The 25,102-nt window shown below is 36.2% G+C and overlaps 1 pseudogene; it reads right to left on the reverse strand.

The window, feature by feature from the left end:
• Positions 1-18,535: 18,535 nt before the first annotated feature.
• LOC143388088 (phospholipid-transporting ATPase IC pseudogene) lies at positions 18,536-21,327 on the reverse strand (annotated as a pseudogene).
• Positions 21,328-25,102: the final 3,775 nt, after the last annotated feature.

The raw sequence follows: 25,102 nt of genomic DNA on the forward strand, positions 1-25,102 counted from the left end.
GCTCCATTACTTTCCTTTTACCATGAGTCTGAGTCATTGAGGTTCCCAGCATGCCCAGGAGCTAAGACCACAAGAAGAATGAACTGACATGCCTAGAATTAGACAAAATGGGAAAGGAAGCAGATGTCTGAACCTGTGTTACTTGTTCCTTTGAGTGAAGTGATCCTTTCTGAAAGACCTTTCAGATCTCTTCCCCATTTCAAGTATTATTTCCTAAGACAAGTTCTCCCATCAGTCCTGCCCCTAAAAAGCACCCAAAGAATCCCCTTCTGAGTGATGGTGCCAGGTAAGCAGTTTTCTGACAACATGAAGGCCTGTCATATTTCTTCTGTGCCACCAACCTTCATAGGTACTAGCCCCACCAATAAATCTTATGGACATGTACTGCTCTCTGTCTTGCACTTTCATTAATTTTATTTTTCACTGGAATTTATTCAAATACCTGCTTTCAAATGTTGTACCAAAGTAGAATATGGAGATAAATAAGTGTAATGGTGTCATGTGTGCACACACTGTCAGCAGTGAGTGGATTGGAGTAGATAACTGTAGTGTCATGTTATATATTCAGGGGCATGGATAATGAGGTAAGTATTTTAATTGTCTATGGAAATAATGAGTGCTTACCAAATGTTTCCCTTCATGTGGGCTAGTGGGGGCCAGGGAGCACATGACCTGGTTCTTCTAATTCCACCAAATAATCAACTGTTTTGGGCATGGTTGAAGTAGAAACTCCAATAGTATCTTATCAGTAACAAAAATAGGAAAATTAAGAAGATTTGAATATATACAGAGATATTTGGGGAGCTTAAGAAGTAGAGAAGGAGAATTGGGCATAGAATATTTGGCATCTTCAATGTTTGTTTCATCTTTGAAAGAGAAATATCAAAAAAAGTTTTGACAATCTACCTTACCCAAATAGGGCTGGCAACTCATGACCCTGATTGTTATCTGTGCTCTGAATTTACTTTGCTTTTTTAATGACCTTAACCCATTTCAAGAAGCATTACTAAGTTGAAAGTACTATATTTTCCAAGCAATGAGAGTAAATATATGAACTGGATTTATACTACTTTTGGCTTCTGTATTAACTTTAAATAAATCATCAGGCTGAAACTAGGCTAGGAAAACGTTTCAGCTGTGGATCACAGAGGGGGAGGGCAGGAAAAGGAAAGGTAGGAGGGAATAAGATTGATCTAATTATGTTATGTGCATGTACAAATAATCCATAATGAATCCTCCTATTGTGTGTAATTATAATGTGCCAATTAAAAAAAGGAAAAAAAAGTTGTTTCCTTACTTTGCTTTTGGAGGAAAAGGGTAGTCAGAGGAAGAAGAAAAAATGCATGCACACACACACAAATTTTTAAAAATATGAAAAAATGAGTGTTTGTTCATTTTGTCCACAGCTTAGCTATTTCATGAAAAGGTAAGTGATTTTCTGTTTGTAATGTCATGAAAACCGTCCCCAAAAAGATGCTGTTTGATCAGGATAAATAGAAGTTATAGAGAGTGTTTAAAAGGTGGAGGTTAGACATCAAATGAAGGAAATGAGATATTAAAGGCCCACAAATGTCAGTAAGCTTGAAGCGCTTAGTAACTATCACTTAGTTTTCAAAGGCCAAGGCTTGAAATTCAAGATAAAGAAGTGGAGTTGGTGTGTGTGTGTTTGTGAGTGTGTGTGTGTGTATGTGTTGTGAATGTGTGTGTACATACACAAGCATGTGGGAGAAGGAATGAGTCATTTATTTAACATCTTGATGGGCATTCTCTTATTTCCAAGGGGGCCTGTGCTACAATACATATCCTCATAAATATATTGTTTTGGTTTTGAGCTGGGATATTTTTAGTATACATTTTAAGTAATGCAATTGTCAGGCAAAGGATAAATGCACATGTTATTTTGTAAGTTGTTGTCCATTTACTCTATATAAGAGTTTCATTTTTATGTTCCCCAAAGTAATTAAAGGCTTTTATTGCTTGGTCCTACAGTCTTACTAGAAATGTGTTGGCACATTTGAATTTCTGCTAATTTGACAGGTGGAAAGCACCATCTATCGTACATGTCTCTTTTACTAGATAAAGTTGAGCACCTGTTCATATATCTAATGGTTATGGGTGCTTATTTTCATATAAACTGTCTCATCATGCCTTTTGAATTCCTTTTCATTGAGTTGAGTGCCCTTTTCTTCCAGATTTCTGGAGTATGTTTGTGTATTTAAATATCTTTTTCTCTCATAAACATCAAATACTTTTTCCAGTTTATGAATTGTCTTTTGACTTTGCTAATGGTATTTTTTCTATATAATTAAAAAAACAAAAAATGTGGAATTTATCAATATTTTAAAATAGTTTCTTCATTCAAAGAGATATAGAAGGGACTTCCATTACAAGATGTATATATAGGAATTTGTTCAGGTTCTGTTTTACAGACTTTGGTAGTTTTAATTTTTAACTTAAATTAATACATTTCACATAAATCCTATTGGGCAATTGGTCATGTGTATCGAACATTTCCTTCTTCTTTTTGCAATTTTTCTTTCTTTCTTCTCACACATTTGCATCTCCGGTAATTACTGATGTGTCTATATATATGTGTGTGTTTATGACATATGTTTAAAAACATTTACCATCTCAACCTTTTATAAATTTATAGTAGTGTTAGCTATAAGCCCAACATTGTATAGCAAATCTCGGAACTTCTTCATTTGGTAAATATGAGATTCAATACCATTAAAATACTCTTTTTACCTAACCCCCCATGCCAGGTGACCACCATTCTATTCTCCGTTTAACTTTGATTACTTTAGATACTTCATATAATGCAATTATGCAGCATTTGTCTTTTTGGGACTGAATTATTTCAGGTAGTATAATATCTTTCCAGTTCATCCATATTATAATATATGACAAATTTTCTTTATTTTTTGATACTCAATAATATTCAATTGTATGCAAATTTCTTTCTCTGTTGATGGACACTTGTATTGCCTTTACCTCTTGGCTATTGTGAATAATGTTGCAGTGAGCATGGTGTGCAAAATCTCCCTTCAAGATCTTGTTTTCAATTCTCTCTCTCTCTCTCTCTCTCTCTCTCTCTCTCTGTGTGTGTGTGTATGTATGTATTTTCTGGATATATATATATATATATATATATATATATATATATATATACACACTCACAAACACACACACACAGAATGGTAACTATAGTTTATAATGATGTGTTATATATTAGAAATTTAATAAGAGGGTAGATTGTGTGTGCTTTCGCCACAGACACACATACACACATACACACACTACCAATTTTAAGGCATGAATATGTTAATTAGCTTGTCTGTGGTAATCATTTCTAGGTGTACAGGTATATCAAAATAAATGTTTTTCATCTTAAACATTTAGTATTTTTATTTAAAAAAGTGTTGGCAAGGATGTGAAAAAATTCAAACTCTTGTGCCCATCATTGATCCAGCTATTTCTCTACTGTTTTTCATAATGTCAGCAATATTTTACATTCCTACAAATGATGCACAAATGTTCCAATTTTCCACATCCCTGCCAACGGTATTTTTAAAAAATAAAAATGGTAAGTATTTAAGTTGAAAATCATCTATTCTGATATACCTGTACACAGGAAAATGATTACCAGAGACAAGCAAATTAACATATTCATGTCTTTATAATTATCTATGTATGTGTTTGGTGAAAGCACACACAATCTACCTTCTTAGTAAATTTCTAACACAGCATTATAAACTATAGTTAACATAGTGTACATTGCGGAAAGGCTATAATCTCTCCACATCTTCACCAAAAATTCTTGTTTTCTGATTTTTGATAGTGACCATCATACAGCATGTGAGGTGCCATTTCATTACAATCTTGATTTTCATTTCCTAAAGGTGGAACATCTTTTCCTTAAGGTGGAACATCATTTCCTTAATGATGTGGAACATCTTTTCGTATGCTCATTGGCCATTTGTAAATATTCTTTGGAGAAACAACCTCCTAGGCACCCCTGTGCAAGCAGAGTGCCCCACTGGTCTTTTTTCAAAATAATTTTTATTTGTTCTTTTTAGTTATACATGACAATCTGTTATCATGTATATCTAAAAAGAACAAATAAAAATGAAATCAGAAAAACCAGGGTAAAAGAAAGAATTTTTATTTTTACACCCCTGAGCCTGAGATGGGTGTGGTATTACCAATTTCTGAAATGCCCTTAAGTCATCTTTCTTATTGTCTCTGGACAAAGTTTTTAGTTTTTCTTTAGTGGCTGTAATGACTTTTACAACCACACATTCCTTAGCCTCAGTTTTACTTTCAGTTTTATGGTTAAACTACAAGTTTTTCAAATCTCTCTGAATTGTTTTATGCTCCTGATTATCACAATAAACTTTGTTAAAAGCTGCCAGCAATATCCATGGCACCACCTAAATGTTATGCTGCCTAGAAATTTCTTCTGACAGATTAAGAAGTCCATCACCTTTAAATTCAGCTTCACAGAAAGTCTCAAGGCATAGGAGAAATGTAGACAACTTCTTAGCCAGAAGGTAACATGAATGGCTTCTAGTCCAATTTCCATTAGATTTCTTCTCCTCTGAGACCTCATGAGCCTTGTCTTACTGTCAATAATCTTATTGGCATTCTGGTCTTCTGAACTTCCATCAGAATCACCCATTAAGTTTCACTTTCAACATTCTAAAGCTTTTCTAATTTTCATTGCTATACATTTTGAAGTTCCTCTCATAAATTCCAAAAAGCTCCAAAATCTTCTAAACCACATGGTCAGGTTAGTCACAGCAATGATCCCACTTCTCAGTATCAATTTTTGTTTTAGCCAGCTTTTCCAATCATTTCACCTCTAAGCTTTCTTGCATTGTCTCACACATGAGCTTCTGGGGGAAGCCTCACAACTGAACCATAATGAGTAAGAATATGAGAATAAAAGATTAGAAAACATTAGATTAAAATGGTATCTAGAATAGGTTCTACTTTTAGGTATTTATGAACTTTTTTGTCTTTATCATGGGTGATAGTTTGCAGGTTGCAAACTTTCTGGTTGATTTATGTCATGTGTAATCTGTAATAATTATGTAAAGGGAAAATAGGAATTTTAATATAAACATAGCTGACTGATACTCAGTGGTTGATACAGATATAAACATATACATCTTAATATTATAGATCTGAGGGATAAATATAAAACAATATTTCATAACTCAGGAGAATGATTTTGCTTGCATTACACTTTCCCAAGCAAAATTTATATAATTACACAGCCAAATGCAGTATGTGCTTAGCAATTTTAAGCATGTTTGAATAAGTGGGAAAAAGGAAATGAGTGACTTGGCTAGCTTTCAGTAACACAAAAGAAATAAAAGGCCTACATCTGTAAGATTTAATTTTGGTTCAACTAGATTATGTTGAAAACTTTGTCATTCAGTCAATTACTTCATGTGGGGAGATGCAATTTCATGCTGTGTTGCAAGAGTCCCTGGTGCATTTTCTATCTACTCTACAATGGATGGAATGTCAACACCTTGTTGAATAATCGAACGACATCGATTAAAAGAAAAATCTGGAGATTTTTCTCAGACATGTTTTTCTATGGTGAATAGGAAATGGCAAAGACACACAGAGTAAAAAAATATACATATCAAAATATGAAAGCCCAGAATCAGGAAAGACCTGATTTCCAATACTTGTCAGGAACTAAGAAATTGTTTGACCTTGAGAAAATTATCATCAATTTTTTAAAATTTCAAATTCTTCAGATGTAATATGGTGAATCACTCCTAATAGACTTGTGTTTAACTCATCCACTTAATATATGTCTCCATTTCCTCTGTAAAATGTACTAATGGATGAACAAACACTCTGATTTCTTGATGCCTATAGAGCACCCTACCAGCTTACATGCTTTATCCTGCAAAGCTAATTTTTTAGAAGTCAAGATTTAGGTGCCTTTTCCCTAATAATATTTTTTTGTGGTTATAATTTATGTTGTAATTGTATAATTTAATAAAATTTAAATGAGTTTTAAAATATGAGAATATAAATAGTTTTGAGTGCTTTGGAAAGGATAGAAAGAGGATGAACAAAAAATTATACAACTTTGGGTAACATGATGGTGAATGATTAGAAACATCATAGATAATTAGGGTTTGATACTCAAAGAACTTCACAAGTCTTTTAAATTATCATTCCACTTCATAGTAACAAAAGCTAAGCATTAACAAAAATCAATTATGGCTATGATTCATGCAAGAATAATAACCAACATCTAAGCTATAAGCCAGAAAAAAATGGAATACTTGGTCCCACATACGTATTTTTTAAATGAAATATTAAAGTGAATGCTGATAATGTTTTGTAGTGAGTCATCCTTAAGCCCTGTCATGGGGTACAAAATATTGGGGTAAATTTTTAAAGGCACTAGAACTTCAAACAGTAGATGAAATCTTGGAGTTTACTCTTAAAAAATTCTTCAACTTCAGCCAGGTGCAGTGGTGACACCTATAATCCCTCCCTCTCAGGAGACTGAAGCAGGAAGATCGAAAGTTCAAAGTCAGCCTCAGCAATTTAGGATTAGGCAACTTAGTTACACTCTGTCACAAAACAAAATATAAAAGGGTTAGGAAGATCGATCAGTAGTTAGGTACCCATGGGTTCAGCCCCAGTACCAATAAATAAATAAATTTTTTAAAAAAAGAAAAAAAAAAAAACAAGAAAACCCTTCAACTTCAGTAGTTAAGAGCTAAGAGTTTGTGACTATTTTTCTCTTGTTTCCTTCCTCCCTCCCTCCCTCCCTCCCTCCCTCCCTTCCTTCCTTCCTTCCTTCCTTCCTTCCTTCCTGTCTTCTTGTTCTTTCTGAGGATATTAGTTTAATCTCCTGGTGAAGGCAGCAGAAAGCTATAGCCTGATCAACTCCAGGTAAGGAGTAAGAGAAGACTTTAAGTCATCTATGACACATATGTTATATAATTAAGGAGATGTATGTTCACAGAATTACAGAAAACTGCTTTTAATCAATGAACACACAGGAAATCTTAAAGGATATAGACACTATGGAGAAAGAGGAAACTATAGACTTGAAAACTACAGTAATGAAGTAAACATTAATTTCAGGTGGCCCAAAAACATGATGATGGGAGATAAATTAGTGAACCTGAAGATAAATCAATTGAAATTAAATACTCTGAAGAAAAGAAAGAAAGAAAAGAAGAATGAAGAGTTTCAGAGATCTGTGGGACAACATCCAGTGATCCAATTGCTGTGTGTGTGTCTCTCTGTCACACACACACACATACACACCTATATATACATATACATACATCTACTAAAGAGATTGTATCCAATCTCACAAATAAGACACAGCTCAGTAATAGGACATACAACAACGGCAAAACATTTGAACAAATATTATAAAAGAAGATGCACAGGGGCCCGATAAGCACTTACGAAGCTGTTCAACATCTTTAGTCATCAAGAACATGCAAATTACAACCACAAATATGCTACCAGACAATACTGATGGGAATGTAAAATGAAATGACTGTTTTGTAAAACAGTTGGCAGTTTTTAAAAATTTAAACTTACTCCTAATATGCTCCATATGTCTCCATATTCTTTTTTGAACAAAAGGCTGCCTGGAGCATATTCCTATTGTAGATTACAGGATTTCAAGAAAAAATGTAGGAGTGTTGTGCTATCTTTGTGGCATTGGCTATAATTGAAACTTTATTCCTCATTTCATTGGCCTAATCAAGCCATGTGATAAAGTTCAATATTAATAGGTAGAGAAAATACATTGTATATCTCCTGTGAGGGTACTTCAAAGTCAGATGGCAAGCTCAGAGTTATTCATTCTAATGCCAGGGTAGTATGAGAAATTATATGTACCACAGGTGATATGTTATGGTACTATAATTATTCAGATCTCTACCTAGGGAATAAACAGGAGAGAGGATTCCAGTATTGATTCATGGAAATGAGAGAAGATCCGAGTCCTCATGCAATGATGACTTGGTTAAGCATTTCCTAAAAGAAGGAGATAGACATATTTCCTGATTAGATTTTCAATAATTTTAGTGTTTAGAAATGAAGAACTTTGTGACAATGTCAGAATGATGTTCAGATCCTTTGTTTTTTAATCAATTTTATCTTATAGTTTATTAATTATGTTCTTGTATACTAATATTAACCACTAAGGACCCTGAAAAGGAAGATTTATTACTTAAATAATTTTACAAATTAATAAAAGGGAGTAATCACAGAAGTAGCTCGTTTGAGTTTACATAGCCAGAAAAAGAGTGGTGCTAGGAGTCAAACCTATATCATCTTATACTATTCATACAATTTTTACATTATTTGACAGTTATTAATCCAGATTTGAATACATAGGAAGGGCTTAACAAATATTTTCATAATTGAAGTTATATAGGTCAGCAAATACTGCTTTGGTTAAGTAAGGAGAAAATAAACTTCGTGTCTAAAGACTTGTTTCCTTTAAAATCTACCTTTTATAAATATACATTAAATAAATATTTACTTTTTCCCAACTTTGCCATGAAGGGATAGAAAATAAAAAATTTTCAAATTTCCAACTGTTAACATACAACAATTTTTTTATGCCATAGAGACGGTGAGACAAGTAGCTTCATTGACTCCATCTGCCTATAGAGGTAGAGGACTGATGGCCCATGAGGGTTTACCCAGTGTCTCAGCAGCAATGATTAGTAGCTAAACTCAAAGAAGATTTGTTATTTTTATTTTTCCCATTTGTCTGATTATTCAAAATATAGTCTCACATGTGGAATTTTTTCGTCAACTCTAGGGAAATAATTACATTTGGAGACCATTTAATTACAGTAATCTTAATGTCTTCATTAAAATTTGTTATATTCTATTCAAAATATGCTCATGTTTTCTAGCAGTTCTTAATGTTTTAGGCTGCTGCGTTCCCATGGGACTTGCTGCAAATATTTAATTAAGACATAATTGTTTCTGCATATGTTAATTTTTTACTTTCTTAGGTGTTTATTAGTGTAGATCCTCAGTTGATGTACTCATTCCTCCTTTCTCATTTTTTTGGGGGAAATGTTAATTTGTCTTTTCTTCATTATTCCATAGGAAACATCTTTTGAAGGAATGCTACAATCCTCATATGTCATCCCCACATCCCATTTGCCCCTTTTTGCTGTTGCAACCAGATAATTACCTGATGCAGCAAAACTGAATTCCCCAAAACAGGTTGCACATAGCAAAAAAAGAATTCTATTGGCAACTACTTTGGACTGTACTAAATATAATACACCAATCATTTTAATATATCTGATGTACATAGTGAAGCTCTGAGGAGAACCTTAATAGGAAATTTTGGTAAGTCTTTTAAATCCATGACTTAAAACTTAAAATGAATCAATTAAAGATATCTTCAAATCAGTAAACAAAAAAATAATGAAACATTGTGGATGAGAATGTGATGACAGTACAGAAAATCTTTTTTTGTGTACTTTATGGATAATAATTTTGTTTCTAGAAATTAGGTCTGAGAAAAATTAACATATATGCAGGAAATCCTTTATACAATGACCTCATGTGTAATAAAAATGAAGAAAATGTAAGTTTTGAGCAATAAAGGACTGCTACATAAAACTAGAGCCAAGTAGTAAGCATTCTTCAGCTGTTCAAATATTTTCTTCAAGGATGCTATAGTGGGGAGAGAGAGAATGGCAATTTACAGGAAAGGTATATTTTCCAGCAATTCCCCACCTCCAGATTTAGAAAACAGAAAGATTACTCCTCAGCAAGTTGAGTAGCTAAGAGAACTCACAGAAATTCAATACTGGACAGTAAAAGAAACCACAGAGACTCAGAAATCAGAAACTTTGAACATAACATTATAAATAATATGTTAGAGGCACACCTTCTTGGCTGGCAGTGGAGATGGGGGCGTTGTGAAGGTTGCAGCCTTGGCTACTGAGGGGAGGGATAGCCCAGAGAGAAAGAGGAAAGTATGGTGAAAAAAAATGGACTTGGGGGAACCTGTGGAATTAAGAGGGAGGCTGAGCTTAATGGACCTAGAGTTTGTTGAGGAAGTTGTTGAGTGAAAAGTAACCCAAATTGCTTAGTCCATGGGCAGATAGTTTCACAGCAACTGGGATCACCAGCATGGCAACTACTTAAAAGCATTGCATGGCTGCAAGCAGAAGCATAAGATTGGGAACTCATGAAAGAAGTTGCCAGCTTGATCTTGGAGTTGCCTACTGTAGGCTCCACAGAATACTTGGACCAGTATGACTGAAATAGGCTCAAAGAGAATTGTGCCTGGGGCATCCAGGCTCCAGATACCAAGGACAGAAGGGGTGGGGGCAGGTGTTGGTGGTGGGGGAATCCCTTTGTTGCTGGCATTCCATAATCTCTATTGGAAAGATGCTAATAATGGCTAGACAGGAACATCTGAACTCTGGATCTGATCCTGGGTAATTCATATCCATAGTGGTGATGTGAAACGTGTAGAAATTTAGACTGTCTTAAAAGTGAAATTTATAGGTGGTCCCAAGCAACAGGGGTTGTGATTCAAATGTCAAATACCCAGGGATAGAGTGCAAGACATCAGCCAAGATTAAATCCCACCTGCTGGAACTTTCAATTTAGAACCCTGCACCAACCCTCCTCCCCATAGGAATATACAATTTGTCAGCACACTTCAGTCCATCCCACTCTCCATTAGGCGATGGGAAGCTGAGGTCTACTACGAACACCTAGCCACAAAAGTTGGTTGCTAGGTGAGGAACACTAAGGAACTATTGAGGAACACAAATACCCAAAATAAATACAAGGAATGAAAATCCATCCCTGCCAACTATTTTGACCACCTTTGTCAAAACAAGTCCTTTATTACCCATTTAGATTTTTTTCACATCCCCCATTGTTTTTAATATTATTTTATTTTAACTTTTAAAATTTTTAGAAATTTCATTTCATTGTTTCATTTTTTACTGTTTTGCATTCTGTGTAATTGTGTGTGTGTATGTATGTTTACTCTTGATGTATAGGTAGGTTAAAAATATATACATACATTCATATAATTTTACTTTCATTTAATTGCTCTCTGCTTCACCCATTATTTAGCCTTGGTTTGATTTAGGTGGGGTAAAGTTATATGTGGATTGTAGTTGTTTTAATCTTATATTTGTTTCTTCAGACCTTAGTTTTTGTTCCTCTTAATACCTTTTTTCATTCTTCCTCAACTAATAGCCATTTTTTTCCTGTTCCCCTTTCTCTATTGTTACTTTAAAAAACTTTAGGTATTTTATATTCCTCTTTCTTTATAACTATCATCTTTTACCAATCTTCTCTCTCCCTTCTGTTCATTTTTCAAACTTTTTAAACATTCTATTGCCTTTTTACCATTTTTTTTCATTTAAAAAACCATAATCAGACTGTTGGATAGAATTAAATATTTTATGTAATTCCTACCCCATTCACATTTTTCTGATTATTAATAAACCGGATGATGGTGGTAGACTCCTGCTATTTATTGTCTGATCTAGTGAATGGTTGTTTATTGCTGGTGCTGATATTAAATTCTGACTCCATCATTCCTTTAGAGGGGATAACTAGTGTTATAACTGTCAAAGTAGACTCTGATCATTTATCTTAAGGCTGTACATCTATTACTAACATTATTGCTATTTCTGACTTTCTGATTCCTCTAAAAGGGGCTGGAAAGTGATTAAGTCACTTTAAATTCACAGAATAGAGATCCTCTTGCAAAACAATTCTCACAACTCAGCCAAGTAATGGCTAATCTCATTTCACACAAAATCTAGCCCCCCTGGAGCCTCAGCAGTACATCGTCATATATTAGAGAAGACAAAATCCTCAAAGCAACAACCCAGGCTCCAGTTCAGACCAAGCACAGTGGAGCCTCTGGACATCTATTCATATATTAAAAAGAGAGAAGTCCCAGAACAACAACAACAAAAATAAATACATACAAAAATACATGGATATAAAAGGGGAAATGCAAGTCCAAGTCTTCTGAAAACATAAACAGGTAAAAAAAAATCTCTCCGCAAATTTACAATCTCTGAATGAAGTATCCCACAGATATGGAAGTGGAGGAAATTCTAGAGAAAAATTATTAAAACACTGTTTATTAAAATATTCAGTAAACTAAAAGAAGATTTAAGGTATGTATTAAGAGAGAAAATACAGGAGATGAAAGACCATTTACAAAATGAAGTAGAGATATTAGAAAAATAATAAAAAATCTTAGAAATAGAATACACAATAAATGAATTAAAAATTCACTTGAATGCATCACCAATAGATGGCATCACATAGAAAATAGAACTTTAGATCTTGAAGACAGAAATTCAAGCATTGAAGAAAAGGTATATGAACTTGAATACTTAGCATACATTGCACAAGAACCACTATGATCAGAATGTACAAGAACTCTGGGACAGCTCCAAAAGAAAAAAATGACAATCACTGGGATGGAAGAGAACATGAAAACAAGCTAAAGGCATTAAGAATAACTTCTTCTGTCCAAGATAATATCAGAAAAAATTTCCCCTATTAGAAATGAGATAGACATCCAAATACATAATGCATATAGGACCCCAAATAGAGAATATCAAAACAGAACCTCTCCAAAACACATGATAACCAAATGCTTAACACAGAAAAATAAGGAAAGAATGTTAACAACTGCAAGATAAAAGCATCAGGTCACCTTTAGAGCCAAACCAATAAAGCTCATTTCTAAGTTCAGACCCTAAATCAAGGAGGGCCTGGAATGAGATATCCCAAGCCCAAAAAGTAGATGATTGCTAGCCACATTTGCTATTTAGCACTCTTTTTGATGAAGAAAATGATGAAGAAATTTTTTGATGAAGAAATTGATGAAGAAACAAAAAGTTTCCAAGGATAGTTGATAAGAAGGATAAACTAGAAGATAGGAAGTAATTAAAGTCAGAATAGAAATTAATAAAATTATAATGAATTTAAAAAGAAACAATACACGGAATCAATTCAGCAAAGAGTTGGTTCTTCAAAAACATAAATAAGAATGATGAACCCTTAGCCTAACTAGCCAAAGAGAGAGTAGACCCAAATAAACAAGGTATGGACCAAGAGAGAAATTTAGAGATGAAAAAGGATATATCACCACAGATACTTTGGAAATCTAGAAAATTGCTAGAAATTATTTTAAAAATTTATACTCAAACAAACAGAAAATCTGTAAGACATTATCAAATTTGTGGATATATATATGACCTGCCAAAATTGAACAAGGAAGAAAAAGAAAATCTAAACAGATCAATAACAAGTAAGGAAATTGAAACAACAATTAAATGCCTTCCAATAATGAAAACCTCAGGGCCAAATGGATTCTCAGCTGAGAACTGACACCAGTCTTTCTTAAATTATCCTATGAAACTGAAAGGGAACACTCCCAACTGTAGTCTGTGGAGCCAGTAACACCACAATAATAAAACCAGACAAAGACACATCAAAGAAAGAAAACTACAAATCAATATTCATCAAGAACATAGACAGAAAAGTCCTTAATAAAATATCAATAAACCAAATTCAAAAAACATATCAAGAAGATAATATACCATGATCAAGTAGTTTAATCCCAGGCAGGCATGCAAGGTTGTATAATATAATTAATAAATATAATTCACTATACAAATAGATGTAAGGACAAGAATAATATGATCATCTCAACAGATGAAGAAAAAAGTTCTTTTCAAAAATCCAGTACCTATTCATATTAAAAACTCTGGAGAAACTAAGAAGGAACTACCTCAATATTAAAATGGCTATGTGTGAAAAACTCAGTCAATATTATATTAAACAGAGAAAAGTGAAAAGTATTTCCTCCAAAATTAGGAACAAGACATGCATCTCTGCTTTCATTAATTCTACTCCATATTGTTCTTAAATTACTAGCCAAAACAATCAGGCAAGAAAAGGAAATTGAAGAAAAAATAGGAAAAAATTGAATTATCTCTGTTTAATGATGACAAGATTCAATATGTAGAAGATTAAAGAAATACTTTACCAGAAGACTTCTAGAGGTAAATGAACTCAACAAAAAATAAATTTATCACCTTTTATAAATTGATACCTTTCCTATATTCAAATAAGCAACAGTCATTCTGCTGAAGAACAAATCAGGAAAACTGGCTCCATTTACAATAACCTCAAAAAATTGAAAATTAATCTAACCAAGGATATGAAACATGTAATACAATGATAATTATATAACATCAAAGAAAGAAACTGAAGAAAACCTTAGAAATTGGAAAGACCTCCATGTTCTCGCATAGGCAGAATTAATATTATTAAAGGGGTTATACTGGGTTAGGGATATAGCTCAGTTGGTAGAATGATTGCCTCACATGCACAAGGTTCTGGGTTCAATTCACACATACACAAAGGATCATACTATTAAAAATCGTATTCAGATTCAATGCAATTTCTACAAAATATCACTGACATTCCTTACAAGGTGCCAAAAATATGTTTTGGAGAGAGGGTAGCCTTTTAAAAAAATGGTGCTTAGAAAACTAAATATCCATATGTAGAAGAGTGAAACTAGATCCCTATCTCTTAACATATACAAAAGTCAAATCAAAGTGGATCAAGGACTTAGGAATTAGACCAGAGATTGTGAACTAGGAGCAGAAAACATAGGGTTAACACTGCATCATATTGGTGAAGGCACTAATTTCCTTAACAAGGCCTGTGAAGATCAAGAAATAAAATCAAGAATCAATAAGTGAGGTTCCATCAAATTGAAATGTTTCTATATAGTAAAGGGAATGATTATTAGTGTGAAGAGAGAGCCTTCAGAATGACAGAAAATCTTAACCAGCTGCTTCTCTGATGGGAAATTAATAAATTCCCAGAATTTATAAAGAGCTCAAAAACTTAACACTGAAACAAAAATAAAAACAAACAATAAATAACTCAATCAAGAAATGGGCAAAGAACTAAAGAGTCCATTCTTAAAGAAACACAAATGGCTAACAAATAAAATTTTAAAAAATGTCCTCTATCTCTAGCATTCCAGGAAATGGAAATCAAATCTCACTAAAATTTCATAGCACCCCAGACAAAATAATGACTATTAAGAACATGAGTAACAATAAATGCTGGAAAGGATGTGGGAGGAAAGGTACATTCATACATTGTTGGTGGGACTGCAAACTAGTACAACCACTCTGGAAAGTAGTATGAAAATTCTTCAAAAAAATCTAGCAATAGAATCACCGTATGACCCAGTTAACCCACTGCTTGGTATTTGTCCAAAAAAAAAAAAAAAAAAAAAAAAAAAAAACCACCCTAAAATCAGCATGCTATGGCAATACAGCCACATCAACATTTATAGCAACACAATTTACAGTAGTCAAATAATGGAACCAGCCCAGATGCCCATCGACAGATGAATGAAGAAAGAAAATGTGGTATATGTGTACAATGGAGGTCTATTCAGTCATAAAGAAGATTGAAATTATGACATTTATTGGTAAATGGGTGTAACTGAAGAATATCATGCTAAGTGAAATAAGTCAGATTCACAAAAGCAAAGGTTAAATGTTTGTTCTCATATTTGTAAGCTATAACAAACTAACAAAAGAAGTGGAGGGGGGACCAGATGACACAAAGATATAGGGAAGATTCATGGAATAGAAGAAGGAGATCAATAAGGAAGGAGGAGGGGTGGGATAGGGAATTGTGGAATGAATCTAGCAAAACCATGCTACATGCATGTACAAATACACCACAGTGTAATCTACATTTATGAATATGTACAAAACTCCGATCAGAAACAAATAAATGTGTTAAAAGAATATCATTAGAGTAGAAGAAGAACTATGTGAAGGGCCTCTTCAGAAAAATATTGCTAAATCTATGCACAAAGTCCTGTGAGGTCCTCTGTGAGGTATGGGATGTGTGCTTCTCTTTGCAATGAGTAGGCTTGTTGTGTGGTTGGGAATAGGATGTGTACACATGTAATTACAAACTGAAAGAGACCAGTACCATGCAGAGGTTAAAAAAAAAGGAGAAGGAATTCATTTATAGATGAAGTAAAGGAATAGGCATGGGGGAATCGGAGAAATGTGTAAAGGAGCAAAGGTATGGTAGGCAGAATAATGGCTCTCCAGAGATCCACTTCCTAATCCCTGTAGCTGTCACAATGTTAGGACGAATGACTCAAAAGCTATTATCCTGGACTATTAAAGGGACCTAGTGTAGACAGAAGGCTCCTTAGAAGTGGAAGAGGAAGGCAGAAGAGGAGAATGAGTCAAGATGTTTATGCAAGAGGCACAATAGGATGCGATGTTGTTAGTTTTAATGATGGGAAGTGTGCCATGATTCAAGTCTGATAGGGGCCGTCTAGAAGCAGGAAAGAGGACCTTCTCTCTGGAGCCCTCATAAGGCACACAGTCCAGCTGCACAGTGAGCAGAACATCCCGAGACTGGCACTGTACTTCTATCATACAGACTGTCAGATGGCAGATTTTCTTGAGCAACTATGTTTTAGATAATTTGTTACAACACCAAGGAAAACTAAAACAGAAGTTTTAAAAGTCTTTTTTATATGGAACTCACTCACTCACTGGCTCCTTCAATTGTCTTTCAAATAAGTAGCTTTTGATTACAATTCCAGACACAATTTCAGAAGCTGGAGATGCACTTGAAGTCAGAGAATATTCCTGCCCACTGAGAGCTCATGACTTAGTGGGAGAGAAACAGGAAACATAGACATTTGTTTCAACAAAAAACGAACAGTTAGGACAAAAATGTTACTTTTTTGATGGCTTTGTTATGTGCCAGACTTTGGGCTAAATTGAGGATGCAACTGATCATTGGCAAAGAGGAGTTCTTGAAATCAGAGGCCCTCAAGCCTGAAAGTCTGAATTTCATCCCAATCTTTACCATTTATTAGTTCATAACATTGGGCAAGTTACTTAATTCCTGTAAATCTCAGATTCCTAGTCTAAAAAAAATGGGGATGATAATTGGTTTCTGTGTCAAAGGGCTATTAACAGGACTAACCAGTTTCAGTATTTGAAAAGCACTCAGAATAGTGCCTAGATTATAATAATTGCATGTGTAATACAATGAAATTGTTTGCTATATTAAAGAGAATAATAAAGTATAGATTGTCTTGTATGCAAAGGGCTCACAGTCAGCATTGGACCAATATAGAAATAAAAAAAGGTATACAAAGTATGACAAATGTTTGATATTAATGTTCACAACAGAAGAAGTTCAGAGCATCAAGGACTAAACAAAGCAAATTTTCCTGGAAACATGGAAAACTTATGCCTTTATTCTCAGGAAAACCACTTTTGAACTGGTCTGACAAAGGAGCTGAGTCGGCATCCTCCAAGCAATAGAGGCTGACGAGATCGTGACACTAGTTCTTTGTCATCCTCTATACAATCCAGTGTATTAGGAATGGGGGAAAGACAATTCATTTTTCATAGATCCTTCATGTACTTTTTGTGTGGGCTGGATTCTCTAATGCATTATTTCAGGCCATTTCCAGCTTTTCTGTAAGATCGATATTTCAAACTAACAATAGATTCTGGATATGTGTACGGGGCTAAATGTGTGTGTGTGGTTGTGATATTATGATTCATTTCCAACCTCTATACTGTTGGCACCCTAAAGAACTTTAAAAACAGCGGGTGATCAATAGCATAGAAATCCTATTAATTTATAAAAGATGAAACTACAGGTAGGAGAGAAAAAAAGAGTGAAGAAGAAAAAGAGGAAAATAGACCCTAAGGGTTGTCCCTGGAGATGTCCAGTAGCTGAAGAAGAATCTTCTGAGATTGCTGAATGGTTTTTCTTCATTAAAAAAAAAAAAACAAAATAAAGAGTAAAGTGCATCTGAAAGCACAAATAGTAGATGTTTCTGGGTTAACATCACCTCTTCCTTAGACACAACCTCCACAAAACAACATCTTTCCATTTAACTTCCTTCCCATCCATATATCCCAGAAGGAATATGAAAAGCCCATTTCAATCAAGGGAGTAGAAGAGAAGTAATCACAACATGAGCCCAGAAAATCCATTAGATTGTACTTGTGGAACTGAAATGACAAGAAAGAGAAGAAAGATTTAGGAGCCACTAGGTTTGAAGCTCTTAGAAAAATGATCTGGTAGATTGTGAAGGGGTTTTGGACTCTCAGGGTCATCAAGCTTAGAGCTCAACCCAAGTCTCTAGGGTGGTCTACTCTCATCCTGCATTTGAGAACTTGGTGAGACTGTTTATAGTATCAGCTTTCACACCATCCCATTCTACCTTCCATCCACCCTGTGCAAACCTATTTTCTTCTCTATATAACGTGCCTTTCCATCCACATTTCAGAGTGTTTCTCATATCTAGAATGCCTTTCTGTTTTATTTATTTAGCTTTTGGTACCAGGGATTGAACCCAGCAGTGGAATCCACGTTCTCTGCCCAAATCCACTCTCTCCCAAATCCACTACTCTGCCAAAATCCACTCCTCCACAAAGTTCCTCTGCCGCTGCTCTTTCTTAGCCTCGAGCCTTCTCTTGCTTTGGGTTCGAATCCGTCTCTCTTCTTTTGTCCTTGGGAACTTCAGCTTCAGAATCTTATTTCTTTTGGTCTTTTTCTCTAGAAGAATCTCATTCAGCCAAGAACCGGTGATGACTAAAGCACGGTTTTCACCAGGTGGGAAAAAAGGTTCGTACACAACAGGTGCAAATTTTGCATAAACTCCACCTCTGTTTCTCTGGTTTTCCACCCTTGTATGAAGAAGAGAATTTATATCTTCCCCATAGCAGATAGTGGTGTCTTCTGTCAGAAGTTCACAAGCAAATCCTATGTTTTCTGCAGTTTCCTTTTTGTCTCCAGTGAGCACCCAGATTTTAATGTCAGCTTTTGCAAGTTTTGATATGGTTTCTGGGACCCCATCCTGCAGTTTATCTTCAATAGCTGTAGCTCCCAATAGAATTAAGTCTCTTTCAATCTCTTCATATACTTTATCTAAAGCTTCATCTCGATTGGTTGAGGCCACGCTGGCTGCCACAAACTTTTTATTCCATTCTGCAAATTCTTTTTCTTCAATTTCTTTGTAGCAAAGGCACAGGGTTCTAAGAGTTTCATTCGCAAAGATATCCAGGGCATCCTGTGTTTCTTGCTTTGTAGGATTCATTGGATGTAACCGTTCATAAATGACAGTGTCAGCACCTTTACAATACAGCCTGATGTTGCCTTCCGGGGTTCTTACAATGATTGACATTCGCTTCCGGTCGCTGTTGAAGTCTAAAATGGCAAGAACACTGTAGGTCCTCTCGGTGCCCAGCTCGCTGATGGTGATGGTGTTCTGCGTCCTGGCCAGGAAGGCAAAGCCGAAGTTCCTGGCGGCATTGACCAGGGCGCCCTCGTCGGGAGAAGCCGCCTGGTAGTTGATCTGACCATCAATTCTTTCCACCATGACCATGTGACAAACAGCAAGCAAGAAGAAGAACTGCCGGACCTCTGGTTCTTTCCCTGACTGGATTTGCTCAATAAGATAATGGTCATAAAATGCAAGTTTCCCATCAGCAAATGCATTCCAGCTAAAATCAACTTGCTCTATTTTGCCATGAGTGTGTTGAGAAGCATCTCGATGGTCTCCATAGATTTGCCCGTTGATGCAGCACTTTTTAAAGGTCATGATGTTCTGCGTGAGTGTCCCTGTCTTATCAGAGAAGATGTACTGGATCTGCCCGAGCTGCTCATTCAGCGTGGTGGTTCTTGCCTTTGCAGGTGTATCCTTCTCAGAATAGTACATCTGCAGGTCCCAGTTAATAAAGTGACTTTGTCCCAGACGAATCACTTCCACACTGACATAGAGAGAGATGGGTACCATGGTGTTCAGCACGATGATGTAGCCCCAGAAATTCAGGAATCCACGGTAGGAGGGGGTGATGTTTTCTCCATCGTAGAGGTACCAAGAATAATTGCCAACTTGTGCTTCCCAGTAAGCATGGCCGATGGCAAGACCCGCAGAAAGCAGAATGAGAACAACAAAGATCGTGTAAACCATGTAGTTCATCAAGTAATCAATTTTAGTTCTTTTAAATCTGGTTTTCCCACTGTTCTTCATTATCTTAGTGTCAGCACCTGCAAAGATTACCAGTCCATGGCAGACATCAGTATTTCTAATGACACAGCCACGTAACAGAATTTTATCAGCATCCAAAGGAAAACTTCTCTTTCTCCAAAACAGTGTTCCTGTGAACTTATCTAATCGGTTATTGGGTTCTTCACATTCAATAAAACCATCAAATGTTGCTAAGTTATCTTCTCTTTGGAGATACTGGTCTGTGATTTCCAGCGCCATTTTGAACTTTAAATTGGTCTCTCCATCTAGCTCGGCCGTCTCCACATAGCAGAGGCTGTTGGGCTCAGAGCTGGACAGCAGCAGAATGCCAGCTGGAATAAAATCATTTTTCTTCAGACGAATGACATCTCCAACTTGAATGTCTTTCCACTTGGTAACTTTGAACCTGCCATCCTTAATGACTTCACATGTTCTGTTGTTGATCTCCTTATCCATTTTATGGCGAGCCACATCGTCCACCAGGTCTTTGATTGCAGTGATGCCAAGTACCAGAAGTAGCGGCACAAGGGTGGTGTACCATGCCAGGGTAGAGATTTGAGGAATTGCCTGCAAGATAAGAAGAACCAGGAAATAGAAGTTAGCTGCTCTCTTAAACTGCTCAAACAAATTCATTGGTAGGAAGGTGAGTACGTTGTACTTGTATGTTTTAATTGCATTACTCGCATATTTGCTCTCCTTAATACAAAAGAACTTTGTGTTCATAAAATGAGGTTGTTCGTGGTACTTTCGATCATTTGCTTTAACTTGCCAAGTACAATCTTTCCTGAAGGTGTCAAGGCCTTGCTCGGCTTCTCTGTTGATCCGATTCTGCTCTGGCTCAGCGGCAGGCCCCTGGTCATTCAGCTCATCTTCGGTTTCATCATCGCTGTAGGGAACCACTTCATCATTGGGCTGAGAATCCTCCTCAAATGTTGTTTCTGAGTCTCTTTCCGTGGTCATTCTGCTGGCGAACTGGGACTATCTAGCGTTCGCTGGGCCCCGGTTGGGGCATCCGCCGGGTGCGCGCCGCTCCAATCCTCGCTGCGCACCTGGCCGCCGCCCGCCCGGCCCCAGCCCTGCAGCCGCGCTAGCGCTTCATGGCGCACGGGGGCTGGCCGGGGGCCCTGGGAAGCGTGTCCAGCTGGCGGCGACTCCTCCGGCTGCCGTGGCTCGCCAATGGCTCCCGCCTTCCCCCGCCCCGCGTCAGTGCGCCCTTCCTCTACGGCCGCCCTTTTCCCCTGAGCTACATCCTTACCCTTTTAAGAGTTTTTTTTGAGACAGGGTCTTGCCAAGTTGCTCAGGACCTTGCTAAGTTGCCGAGGCTGGTTGTAACCTTGCGATTGTCCTGCCTCAGCCTCCAGAGCTGCTGGGATCACAGGTGTGTGCCACCATGCTCAGCCTGGTTTGGCTTTTGACTTGAAGCTGTCCATCACTGACTAATCCTCAGTTCATTTGCTCTCTTTTCAGCCAAAATTTTAACTTAGATTGTCTTTCAGTCAGTGCTTACTAGGTTCCAGGTGCAGGAAGCACTGCTTAATATACTGTATCCGATTTATTTTAGAAAATGCATTTTAAGAACATATGTTATCCCAGTCATGTACAAGAACCAAATAAGGCCTGGAGAATTAAAAAATTCAGATCACATGATTAGAAAGTGGTAGGTGAAACTTGAACACCAAAGCCTTTGCCCTTAATTCCTGGGCTCTGTGGCTGATATGTGCTGGGAATAGGGACTGGGGATATTGAGCTCAAATCAGCTAGCCTCTTCCTGGAGTGTCTTCAAGTTCAGCAGGCTGGACAGTGAAACTGGTAATTTCTGTATGGTGGAATTAAAACCTTGGTGGAAGAAGAGATTGGATTTGGAATACAGGGGAGGGATAGATTTGGTAGACTTTCAAACATAATCTTTAAAACTGGATAAAGGCACTAGAAAATGGTGTTCCAAGCTGAGTAAAGAGAGTATATTAAGAGACTTGAATTTAGGAAAACTGAAAATGGATCACTGGAGCGGCAGTGTAGCTATAAGGTGGAAAAGTTTTATTTTTGATTAAAGTTAACTCAATACTGTGCATAAAGTTTGAGATGTATGTGGAACATTAGAGTTGATTGTTCAAAAGACTTTGGAAATCTAGAAATTCAGTTAAGAAATAGGCCAAGGGTATGCCTGTCAATAAATGCTGGGACCTTTATCCTCAACATTTCATCCTATATTAAGTTGTTTGTGTTTTCCTTTTCTAAATAATTCTAATGATATTTAACCTAGTGGAGGACTCTTAATATTTAAGGTGGAGCCAATTGAAGTTTACAAGCTACAAACACAGTATTTCATCAAAACCCCAACTAAACATTTAAAATTCATGAGTATGGATGATAGTAAGGAAAGACCCATCTTTTAAGCTATTTTTAGAGCAAAAAAAAAAATGCAATAAATTTTATGGTTTCTTACTCTCCATTTTTCTTCTAGAACCACTGGCATCCTATTTGCCTGACCAAAACTCTAATTATAGTCAGGGATACATTTAGATCCCTATAGACATTACTGTTATCACATGAAGCTACTCTCAGTTATACATGATGCAAGGCACTACTTTCTGGGCTACTGTGAATGCTGAATGGGTTGGAGGTACTCCTCTGTCACTCAGAGTGTAACAAACCCATCAAATGGCACCTTACCAAGCTTCTGCACATGCATGGCCTTAATATTATTCTCATGATAAAATTTTAAAGTAAGGATTACTGTCTCTTTAACACAATTTTCTCTGAGATAAATACTGGGCTAGGCACTGGAGATATGACGATAATACCCAAGGTTCACTAGTTGAAAGATTAGGAGGGGTGACAAGCATAGATATTTTCAAGGGTACAAGGGGGACTATCCTAGAGACTGTGAAGTTAGGTATAATAGGTGAGCTGTTTTGGAATATTAATAAAGATCTCCTGAACCACTCAGATTTCTTTACTATGTAACATCAAGCTTGTGTAGCTAGCCTTGTTTTAAACCTAGATAGAACTGACTTAAAAACAAACCTAAAAAAATCAAAATGTGATAAAAAAATTATTTTGCACTCAACTCAGAGTTTGTGTAAGTCTAGATTGCCAGTAATGCTCTCTCTAAATGGGCAAACTTAATAAGAAGCATTCTATTATAATGAATGCACACATTTCAAATGTTTTCATCCCATATGGTTGTAAAATATCAAATGACCTCTAGAGGTCGCTGATGGGCTAATTTGAGAGTGGGCTTCTCTGTGGTTGGTTTATCTTTGCTCAGAATTAGACATTATAAAGGATTATGTACACACACCAGAAGTGGTGGAAATAAGAAATCCCCCTTGACTCTTCTCTAACATTTTAACTACCCATAGATAGTTATGACCCCCTTCACTATGATGATGTTTCTGATGTAATCGACAACACAATTTCATAGTAGCATGATCTCCAGACTATAGAGAAATGTCCATAAAGTTATTATTCTAAATGCCCTGAGCATTGTTTATGAACAAAGCAATGTGAAACTTGAGTTAATTAAAGCTTAGTAAGTTTATTTATTTTCATATGAGACATTGAAGCCCAGAGAGAAGATATGATTTCTAAAGTCACGCAGATGGCTACATATAGAACGTTCATCAGAACCTGTATATTCTGACACCCTCTTGCTCAATTTTCTCTTCTCTATTAGAGTGATTGGAGTTCTGAGTCCAGGGTACTTCAGTTAATGAAACTTTAAAGAGAATCTAATGTTAGCCAGCCATATGCCTCAAAGTGTAATGCTAATGAATTAGGGTCCCTGACCTGGTAAGGACATGAACATATACATAGATAATTAAAAAGCGGTTATATAGAGGCACTTACCTTCTTGTGAACACAGGGTGCTACCGGAGCACAAGGCATCACCTGACCAAACACCTTGCTGAGAATTCAGGAATGTTTTCCAGAATGAGGTAATTTCTGAAATTATAGGAAAAAAAATAGTAAAATTTAATGAGGAAGAGAAGTTGGAGAGCTGAAAAAGAGGCCATTTTAGGCCTTCTGGAACAGCAGCAATAGGATCATGAATTTGTGCAAGAATGTCTTCCATTTTTGTTGTTGTTGTTGTTTTGGTTATCAAAGCTTTTTATTTGTAAAATATATTGCTTTCTTTTCAAAAGCACTAGAGTGGACAAACTAGGCATGTGACTTTAACTGTCAGCTCAATTGCAGAAAAATTATAACCGATGTTAAATGTGGTGAATTGAAATATCTGCCTTTTACAGAGGGAGAAATTACCTTTCCTTTATGTCAACTAAAGCTAAAGGAACCAAATCTTTCAGTTTTCCAGCAGACTTCCTCGAGTGGAGAAATTGCAGATATCTTCCCTGACTCCTATGGGCCATAAAATAAAAAGGGGTAGGGGCTTTTTCATAGTCAATGTTTCTTTGAGGGTTGTTTACTGGGGAGTTGTATTAGGATAAGTGGAGATTTGATCAAATATAAATTCTTAAGCCCTGTCCTAATAGGTTGTTTTAGTAATACAGTACTGGCCTGTGAATTTGCATTTTAAACAATGCCCTGTGTGGGTCTTTCCTTCAACTTACCTATACCGCACTGCTTATATCAGTATTTGTGATCAAAGAAATATTTGCTAAGTTGTGGCTGAAGAACTGGCAATGGAAAGACAGAAAATGGGTGGTGATGAGAGGGGAGAAAGACACTGAGGGCAGAAACAGAACTTGGCATATTTGGTGAATTGAAGCACACAGCTGAAGCTACACTGGGCCATACAGATGAAGCAGGGCAAGAGCTAAGGCTCAGAACAAGGCATTCTCCAGGTCACAAGCATTTGGCATACCATGAGCAGATATTCAGACTCCAACCTATACATTTCACATAAGAATACAACACATTTCATTCTGATAACCCAAAACCTTTCAACTTGAGCTTTTGACACATATAGCCAAGAAG

This window comes from Callospermophilus lateralis, chromosome 2 (genome assembly GCF_048772815.1).
Source record: "Callospermophilus lateralis isolate mCalLat2 chromosome 2, mCalLat2.hap1, whole genome shotgun sequence".
In the NCBI taxonomy this organism is placed as follows: domain Eukaryota; kingdom Metazoa; phylum Chordata; class Mammalia; order Rodentia; family Sciuridae; genus Callospermophilus; species Callospermophilus lateralis.